This window comes from Xenopus laevis, chromosome 1L (assembly GCF_017654675.1).
Source record: "Xenopus laevis strain J_2021 chromosome 1L, Xenopus_laevis_v10.1, whole genome shotgun sequence".
Lineage (NCBI taxonomy): Eukaryota > Metazoa > Chordata > Amphibia > Anura > Pipidae > Xenopus > Xenopus laevis.
The window spans coordinates 126,280,676-126,291,848 of NC_054371.1; positions in this window are offsets into that span (position 1 = coordinate 126,280,676).

Genomic DNA, 11,173 nt, shown 5'->3' on the forward strand with positions numbered 1-11,173 from the left:
CTGATTGGGAATCCAGCATTTCCGCCGGGTATGCTTAGTAAGGGTTTCTTGGCTAAACGACAGAGGGAGAATTATCCCTTTATAAAGGTGAGAAGTTTGACAGGAGTGGCTACCCTAGAAAATATTTTGGAGACCCCCACGCAGTCCTTTGCACAGAGGTTTATGCACCATCAATTAACCCATTGGTTTCAAACACATCCAGAGAAAGACTTGCTATTGGTGGACGGTACGGCATTTGATGATCTCTGTTTAGCTAAATTGAAACCTGCCCATACTCTAGCGCAGGTGTACTCCATACTCTTGGAGCTGAAAGGTACCCATGATCTTAAATTTAAAGCACACTGGGAGAGAGACCTTAATACTTCCTTTAGTGTCAAAGACTGGGAACAATCCTTTACCCTTACTCACAAACTGGCAACTGCGTGCAAAGCACAGGAGACTAACTATAAGATTCTCACCAGGTGGTATAGGTGCCCCACGACCCTACATAGTATTTACCCCGGGGTGCCTGATTTATGCTGGCGCTGTAACGTGGAGAGAGGGAATATGACACATATTTGGTGGGGCTGTCATTTATTGCAACCCTTTTGGGTATCAGTCTTCCAGCTCATCTCTCGGGTCGTAGGGGTAGATATCCCACCTGACCCCTAATTAGCACTGCTAACGATACCTTCCCCCACTACTCAGTTGAAAATTGTACCTAAGGGCTTTGTAGCATTTGCAATAGCGGCAGCTCGAACTGTCATTCCTAGATTATGGAAGAGTACTAGACCGCCCACAGTGGCTGAATGGGTAGTGGAACTTAACCAGATACAACGTATGGAAGAGTTGTTCTCATACACAACCAAATCCCCTACCAAGTATATTGAAACCTGGGCATCCTGGACCCTATTCAAATCCTCCCTGGATTATACCCGTGCTTTAGCTGCTGTATGATGTTCCTTCATGGAATGGCTAATGTCTGCATCTGTGAACTTCTTTTTTCTGTGAACTAGATGATAGATCGTGATGATGATGTTGTTGCATCTTTAGGATCTGTTAGATTGTGATGTACTGATCCACCCTTGTCTTTTTATTCTTTTGATGACCCTTGCTACCACTGATTAAGAGGATGTTACTGGGTTCTACTTATGTTGTTTCCGAGATGATGTCAACTATTGTGTACTACTGCTTGCATTGACTGTACATACATCTTCTGAATGCTACCAGGGGTCACACCCTTCTGATATAATTTTTTATTATTCTTATTATTTTATGTTTTCTTCTTTCTGTATATTGTCTTAAAAAGAAAAACCAAATAAAGAATATGTAAAAAAAAAAAAAAAATGTAATAAAAGGTCCCAATGGGGACTGAAACATCGGTTGCACATACTATGTAATAATACACTACTGTATATTTTTTTCTGCAGCATCTACTGTATATTTTTGATATGGAAAGACCATTGGTGTTGATTTTTGTTTTATATAAATATATATATAGATATATATAAATATCCAATATTAAAAATCTATTTTAATAATTAGCTTGAAATCTTACATTGGATTCCAAGCTAATTATTAAAATATTTTTTTAATTAATAGTTAATTATCAAAATTGCAGATGATTGCTATTTTATTTGTATTTGGAAGTTGATTTTATAAGAATAATAATAATAATGTGTATTTACTGTCTACTAAAAATGCATCCTCCAGAAAATCAAACAATTTTCAGTGAAAGCCAATTTCTAATTTTCAAAAGTGTTATTTGTCAAAATAAAAGGCTGGATTTTTGGCTTCAGCAAGTGATATTTGGCAATCCAGTGAAACATCTGCCACTGATGCTATCATCCGTCCTAACCACTTAAGACAAATCACACATGACCAGAGCCCTGAAGTGAAGGATTCGCAATGTGGACAGGATGTAGATGTTTTCTGCATTTTGAATACCATTGAGAATTTTATCAGCCATTGCAATAACTTTGATAACCAGATGGCAAAGCCTTTCAACCTTTAGGTCTTTTTTAGGTGGCTGAGTCATTAATCTGCATGATACAGATTTAAGTAGCATTTTGTCTGATTGAGAAGTAAACTTAGAAGATGTTGCACATTTATGTTTAGAATTAAAAATAGTGTAAAAACAAAATATTTCTTTGAAACATGTGAAATTTAAATGCAGAGACATTCATGTACATGTGCTCATGTTAATTGTACTATAAGGATTATTTTATTTGTTCAGATTTTCATCATCGGGACCGGAGCAATGGGGATTGGTGCATGGGAAATGTAAAAAATTATTGTATCTCCAGCATATCCCCAGTGTTTTTGAACCAATATGGGTGTGGTTGGGCAGCATGCCGCCCCCTAAAATTCTGCCACCCTAGGCCCGGGCCTAGGTGGCCTTTCCACAAATCCAGGCCTGACAATTGTGCTGCTTCCTGATGGGTTTTTTTTATAGCACCCTGCTATCAGCCTGTATGATCTTGTAGACACAGAGGGTTCCAAATTGGTTATTTTGTTGCACATACTGTATATGTAACGCTAATTTGGTTACTGTCCCTTTAAATAATAGCTTCCTTGGCAATTCAGGGGCCCTGAGTCCCTTTTGCAAGTCGAAAAGTACTGGGAACTGGGAATCACACTGCAGTGCCTCCACCTAGGGAGCACTGAGGAACTTACCTCAGAGGAATCCCCTAGGAAATAATAAACACACACACTTTGCAGATAACAATATTTAACTTTATATAAACTGTAAAGTAGTAACTAATACAAAAGTCACGCCTGTATGGGAATATAAGGGACACTACCTAAATCCCTATTAGGTTTTAACTATCTGTTCAAACACAGTTCGTATAGTATCACAGTCCCACTTGTCTGGAAGGGTTAAAAAGCACACAGTTCAAAATGCAATGTCCCTTTCCCCAGAGCTCTTATTCCCCCGGTAGCGCTACCTTTCCCCAGAGTACCTTTTCCCTTGGAAAATAGCAGCTTCCCACGTAGCAGGCAAAATTACACAAGGCCTGTCTTCCTGTGGCAAATCCTCTTTTCAAGGGATTTACTCAGCGATTTCTCTCAGAGGCAGATCACATTGGAATCACAAATAACTCTTCTCCAGAATCACTCTCACCAATGGCACTTTCCTCCTCTGAAACTTTAGCAGCGTGGCAGGGAGCAGGCAGCCTCTTTCTGCACTCCTGCAGACCTCACAGATCCAGCAGCTCTTGCAGGACTTTGCTCCCTTTTGATCCTTTCTCCACAACACGTGTTAGACTCAATCACACGGCCTGCACACACCGATCCAGCAGGGCCTACACACACAGCTTCACAGTCTGGCACACCCTCTCCTCCCAGGATGCACTGCGGTGTCCAGCCAATCAGGTCGCTCTCCAGCCTGTTACTGGGCTGAATGATGTCACAGACAGAAAAGCAGGGGAAGGATTTCTCTTCTCCCCTACATATAGTAAGATGGGCCCAATGAAATCAGGGCTGAGGGGCACATGACTAAGGAGGCATGACCAATACAAAGCTTTGGTGGGAAAACAGGTACCAAGGAGGAACGTCAAATAGTGATGGGCGAATTTATTCGCCAGGCGCGAATTCGCGCGATTTGCCGCCAGCAAATAAATTCGCGAAACGCCCGCGAAAATTTGCGGCAAAAATTCGCCGACGTCAAACATTTTTTTTTCGAAAAAAACGTTTCGCAAATTTTTTGCCGTTTCGCGAATTTCGTGCGAAATTCGCAAATTTTTCGGCGAACAAAAACGGCGCAAATTCGCCCATCACTAACGTCAAAGTATTTTGGGGTTAGCTTTTTGGCTTTGCGACTTAAACCAAAGGTTTCTACACTGCACAAATTGTAGTTTAACCTTAGTGTTTTTTTTTTATTTTTCTGCATGCTCACAGGCTTTGAATATGTTGAGTGTGCAAGAGCTGCTTCAAGCAATTCATGTAGCAGCGGACCAACACGGCATACAGTGGCTGATGGAGAGGCTTGGAGACCTACCAGAACTTCCTTCCTGTGCAGAAGACAGGAGTCCAGGAGTACAGAAAGTGACGAGGAGAATGGGTACACCAGAATGTCTCAGTCATTCGTAAGCAAGCCGTTCTGGCAGGTGATGGAAGAGCACAAGTCCCCTCACCACATCAGCGAAGAGACCAATAAGAAAGTCCAGCGACATGAAAGGCAAACAGGGACAAGAAGTTAGAGCAGGGGACATGCATCAAGGAGAGAATTGGAACAGCAAGGTAGAGAAAGTGAGAAGAGAGAGAGAGGAAAACAGACTTTCGAGGAGAAGTTCTGCAAACAAAGAGTGAGAAAGGTGCGCAACACAAAAAGCAAAAACATACACAATATAGTATCTAAGCAACATAAACAGTTACTAATGTTAGCAGAGTGTCACAGCAGAAAGGAAACAAAGTTTCAGGTAAAAATGTAAGACAGAGAGATAGGGGAAGTCAAATTGATACTGAAACTGCTACAGTTCAGCAGCAGTTGCACACATTACGCTCTTCATCATCTATGGAATCTTTGTTGGAGGTGAATGACAATTGTGCATAGTCAATGTCTGCTGATTTGCAAACACATGCAAAGGAGAAGGAAATGCAAAAAGACTGGGATAGCAGGATTGAACAACAGGCAGCCATAATAGATTACATCTCTATATGATCTTCAGGTGGTTGTTATGGAGAAGTATATATTCTGATAATACTCCCATGAACAATGTTTTTGAAAAGGGGAACATTATAAGTAATGCTGAGAATGCATTACTGTTTAAATTGAAAGACCTGGTATCGGCTTGGGAAAATAAGGATTCAAATGCGAATAGAATTTCTCACATGTGGTCTAATGTTATGAATATGGGTCAGGAGAATGTTAACAGGAATAATATGCTTGATATGAGTGTAGCAAACATGACAGCTTCAGCAAGAAATGAGGTAAGTATGTCAAAAGAGGGTGTTTCTTTGGCCACAGGGAAAGGAATAGTGGTAAATTCAGAAAAGGAAAAAAAATTATGCTGCACTATCCTCATGTCAGGCACTTATGTTGCTGATAATACAATGGTAAAAGATAAGGAAAATGGTAAAGAAAACGTGAAATGTACTGTGAGGATTCCAAAATAGGCAGATTCTTGTCAATATCGGACAATTCCAAAAGTCAGACATATATATGTTTTGAAGACCCTTGGGAGCCCATTTAACAACTGAGGTAAGGGCAAAGATTTGGAAAAATTAATACATGGATATATTCACACTTTTACCACTAGAGTGGTTTATTTTAGATAAATGTGAAAAAGGTAAAGAAGCTAGGAAAGTGGAGGATGAAGATAGAAGGAGGTTTACACTGATTCCACGCACAGAGGATTTGGCTTCAAGCCTTCTCTATTTTAGCAAGTATAATTGGTGAGCAGAAGCGGGAAAAGTATTCATCCCAGTTTTGCTATATGGATATGATATCAGAAGCATATAGGGTTCATTGTGGTAAAGTGTGGCTTTGCTACAATGAACAGTTTATTAGGGATGGGCGAATTTGATCCATTTTGTTCCGCCAAAAATTCGCCGCCCGCGAAATGTCCCAGATGCCCATTAAAGTCTATGGGCATCAAAATAATTTTGTCGTGCAGAGTAGCAAAGTAGCGCAGCGGAGCACATGGGTGCCATTTCTGGATCTTCCGTCTTATTCTATAAGGGACCACCGTATTTGGTGCATGCACATGCGTCAAAAAGTTCCATGAATTGCTGAAGGGAATGAAGATGATCTGAAGAAGACTGAAGATCCGGAAGATGGCGCCCATGAGCTCCTCTGCAGTACTCTGCATAAATACGTGAGCATGATATTCAGGGACACTTTCAGGGGTAATGAACTATACAGGGGAAAGCAGGGAGGGGGGGACTATCTATTGAAGTAGATGGGGCTTTTCTTATTGGGGGGTTAGTTCTCCTTTAATAATAATATTGTGGATGCTATTTCTCGATTCCAGTCCAAAAGGCCACAAATGCAAGGGCATATTTAGACATAAAAGGGGTTACAGGCAGTTGGTGAATAGAAATGGATAAAAGATGATTATTACTTACCTGAATTCCTGGATTGGAGAGCTGTCATCCCTGTGATCATTTAATGTTACAGATTTCATGTGAATCGACTGTATGCCCACCGAGACAGTTTGGTTTGCAGCTGCTGCACGGTACTGGTCCTATGAAAAAAATGTTTGAATGTAGGTTAATATGTTTACTTGAAATACAATGAGATTGTATTATGTTACATAGTTCTATGATAACAAATCTGATATTACAATTTTGAAAATATATCTAATAAATGCTGATGCCTGTTCAATCCCGTGCCTTGTGTCTAATGTGTTGTTTAATTACAACGAGTCAGTCATTCCTTAGTCAAGTTTGTATTAATCAGCTAATTGGAAGCAGAACATGGACAAACTGGAATTTGAATCTAAAATTAACTTTTATAAAGGATACTACTCATAAGGAAATTGAAATCATATGGCAATGTATAATATAACTTAGTAGGTTTAGTACAATAACTTGCTGTAGTAATGTGGTAAAGCAAAAAATATCCCAAGGCAACAAAAAATGTTTTGATCAGTATGCTTCAAGTTAAAAAAGGAAAAGCAAAGATCTGACACTTGCTTTACTGTAGGTAACTCTACTGATGCAATTTAGGACTCATGCAGGCAAAATGGGCCACTAGATTATTTGCTTCCTCTAGCAAAAACTTTCTCATATATTCCTATACAGAATGGGAAGGGGAAATGCATCAGCATGGTAATTCCAGCAAAAGTGGGTCAATGAAAATAGTCCGGATGTGGGGGTTTGAAACCATGATGAGGCTTTGAAAAAATGAAATCTCAGTAGGATAAAGGCTTTACATGTGTAAAGTGAATTTTGCTTGTGATCTAAGAGGCAAATGTCCGAGATTGTATTTTTTTATTTGATTCCAAAAAAATCTTGTCAAAGCTAGGACTTGGCGAGCATCTACATAAATTGGTGGGAGTTATGCTTTCAACATTAAATAGTAACATTTGAATGAATGGAACAATGCAATGTTTTTAGCTACTGGGTTCCTTTCTGTGAATTTATGCAATGATATTTTGCAGATTCCAGTTTTTTCTTAAATATGCCAGTAATCAAGAAAAATGCAAATTAGAAAATGTGCCCTCTGCTAAGTAGGTATGAGTCCTATTATACAGAATGTTCAGGATTTTTACATGTCTACTAAAAAAACATTTAAACATTAAATTAACCCAATTTGATTGTTTTGTTTGCCTCCAATAAGGATTTATCATCTTAGTTGGAATCCAGTACAAGATACAGTCTTATTACAGAGAAAAAGGAAATCAGTTTTAAATGTAATTATTTGATTAAAATGGGGTCTATATGAGTTTTCTGGATAATGGGTTTCCAGATAATGGATTCTGTACCTGTATCTGGTTATGTCACTTGTCTAGTCTGCTTAAACTGTTATATAACTCTGTAGTTAAACAAGTTTTTTTTACATGTGAAAAAACTGTGAATGTTGAAGATGTGGAATTCCTGGGTACATATCAGATACACTTCAGTAATGATAGTGCAGCTGATTCTGGGAATGGGATGCCTGGAGAGGGAGCAGTGGGTAATTCTGTTAAAGATTGGTAAGGTGAGCATAATACAAAGAAATGGGGATGGAGAGGTGGTGGGGTTTATATAATATTTCTGGAAGGATGAGAAGTAGAACCCCCTATTTTACATTTTTAGGGGACCAGGAAAACGTTATGTAAAATCCAGGGAAATGTAAAATCTGGGATATGTGTTTAAGTAACTTTTCTTCAAGTGCTGAAAGGATATAAGCACAGGAGTCAATTTTACTTTGAGATAAAATATTACTGTGTTAATATCTAGGGTTAAGCATTGCAGCTAGTGATGGGCGAATTTGGGGCATTTCGCTTACATGAAAAATTTGTGAATTTCTGCGAAACGGCGAGCAATTTCTAAAATGGCGTCTCGTTTTTGATGTTGGCATTCATTTGATGTTCTCTGCGCTCAATATATTAACAATATATTTAAAGCATTAAGACAGTTTGTGTCTTAAGCTACAAAAAAAGCCTTACCCATTAAACAAAACAGGGATTGTTTGTCCATATATTGCAATATATTTAAGCTGGCCAACTACAGTACGTCAAAAGTCATCCCTGGTATGGCCAGTCCTTCACTCAAGGTTCATCTGATTAAAGATTACAGTTGAATGTAAGACTGGTTGACCTGGGATGACTTTACTGTACTGTACTTTACTGTATATTGCAATATATGGACAAACAATCCCTGTTTTGTTTAAAGGGTAAGGCATTATTTGGTAGCTTAGAGCACAAAATGTCTGCCACCATAATATTACCTGGCAGAACATTCCACAATCTTGCTGTGCTCACGGTGAACAACCACCTGCACTGCTTCAAATAACAAATCATTTCCTTATGTCAAGGTGTGGCCTCTGGTTCATTGATTTATTCTATAAGAAAAAAGATACCCCAATATATGTCTATAATGTACTTTTATGTACTTGTAGTCATGTCTCCTCTCAAGTGCCTTTTTCTCCAGAGAGAACAACTCCAACCTTGACAGTCTACCCTTTCATTTTAATTCTTCCATTCCTTTAACCAGTCTATCAGTCTAGATCCTTCTTAAGAACTGAAGCCAAAAATGCACTGCATACTCAAGGTGAGGCCTTACCAGGGACCTATAAAGAGGCATAATTATGTTTTCATCCCTTGAGTACATGATCTTTCTTATTTAAGTACTCTATTTGCTTTAGTAGCCACTGAGTGACTGTCTAGAGTTATACAGTTTGTTATCCACAAACATTCCCAAGTCTTACCTTCTTAAATGAAGTCACCCAAACACATTCCCATTTAGTGTATAACTCACATTTATGCTATTCCTACAAAAATGCATAACCTTGCATTTAACAACACTGAACCTCATTTGCCAGTTTACTGTTCAGTTCTTCAACTTAGTCAAATCACACTGCAAATGGCCTGCATGGATCTTATAGTTTTGTAAAATTTGGTATCATCAGCAAAAATAGAGACAGTACTTACAATGTCAACCTCAAAGTCATTATACAAAAAGCAAAAGGCGAAGAAAAGACCCCTGTTGTACTCCACTAACAACACTGGTCCAGTTAGAAAATGTTCCAATTACCAGTACCCTTTGTAATTTATCCTTATGCCAGCTCTCTATAAAAGTGCAAATGTGATGTTTCAAATTTAATCAGCAGCCTTCTGTGTAGTACTGTATCAATGCTTTTAGTAAAGTCTAATTAGATCACATCCACTTCTATCGCAGAGTCTAGATCTCTGCTCACCTCCTCATAGAAGGCATGTATATTAGTCTGGCAAGATGCATTAAGCATGAAACCATGTGTATGGCTTGTATTAAATAAAATTTAAATAACTATTCAATGTTGTAATATCCTTCAAGCAAATAATTAGATAATCCTTGATTTTCTGGAGAAAAATTAGGTGCCTAATACACATTTGTTCATATAGTTTGATCTTGTCCAGTAGACCAGATCATTATTTAAACCACTACATAGTCCCCTGATTTGCATTGTATGAGTACAGTTACGATTATTTTAATGCACTGGTCGCAACTCCATTAAGTGCAGCTTCCCTTGGTGAAAAAATGGTGATTGCACTGACTGCAAAGCAGTTGGGCTTTGCCCACTGCACTCAATGTCCTAAATGACCCCTTATGGTGATTCATAAGGAATTTGCCTCACTCAAGAGTGGTCTTGGAGACTTGCTTCAACTACTGGCTGATCATTCTTGGAATATGCTAATGCATAGAGGCTCAAGGTCCATCCAACTGAGTAATTCAATCATTATTAAGTTCCATCAACAGGGAGTAACCAGGAAGTTTAAGTAACTTTAAATATGCTACAATTTTGCCCTGATTTCATGAACAATCTTGTTTACAAAAGGTATACTGTATTTTGCATTTATATTCTATAGAACTTCATTCTCCATTTAAGAAATTGAACACAAATTAACTTTTAAAACTGTCTTTTTAATTCACCCTTCTTGTCCTTTTGCTTTTTGAAAAGCAGTAGTTTAAATATACAGTATTTTAGACTTTAGAGTATACATTGCATTCATCCTCCTAAGGGAATTCACTCTTTTAACTTTCCTGAATTAAAAATAAAATAAAAAATAATCTGCATTATTTTAACGCTGAGAAAAACGAAAAAGCAAACCATTTTAATGATACATTTTAAAAAAGAAAGAATCAACATTATCCCTGAAATATAATTATGTTTTATCACAAAAACTTCAACATGATTTTCTCATTAGCAAGGAAAAATATCATAAGGGAAAGATTGTAGTAGAAGTACCAGATGGAAAATGTATTTTAGAAATCCACTGAGGACTGTTGTAGAGCAGAAAAAAGATATACATCTCTACAGGAGTTCTTCAATGGCCATTGTAAGGGGGTAGACATTTATTTTTTTGTGCATTAAATTTCATCTGTAAGCTGATAATGAGCTGGCATTCAGCTGGGTATCTCTAAGGTAATACTACTGTCTTTTAAATATTATAACTAGATCATGACTAATAATTTGTAATGCAGCAAAGTTAGGGCACTGGATAATTGTAGCATTCCTTGAGACAAGGTTAAAACAATTTTGAAATAAAAAACCATATCATGAAAAATATCTTTATTACTCATATAACTTTTTAATACAGTGCATTTGCCTGGGTTTTTTTTTTTTTTTATAAAAGTGTCCTTTACATTTTCAGATTCTTACTCAACAGGATATTTGTGTGAGCAATCTTCTAAATGTTCTCAATTACAAAGCAATTCTTTTGAAATGTGGTGTAAAATTCCAATGTTATAACCAGTGGACATAGCTATACAAGAATCCTGTCATCGGAAAACATGTTTTTTTCAAAATGAATCAGTTAATAGTGCTGCTCCTGCAGAATTCTGCACTGAAATCCATTTTCTTCTGCACTAAAAAAGTGCTGAGCCCACATGACTTGGGGCAGCTGGGAAATTGACAAAATGTCTAGCCCCATGTCAGATTTCAAAATTGAATTTAAAAAAATCAGTTTGCTCTTTTGAGAAATGGATTTCAGTGCAGAATTCTGCTGGAGCAGCACTATTAACTGATTCATTTTGAATTTTTTTTTCTCCCCATGACAGTATCCCT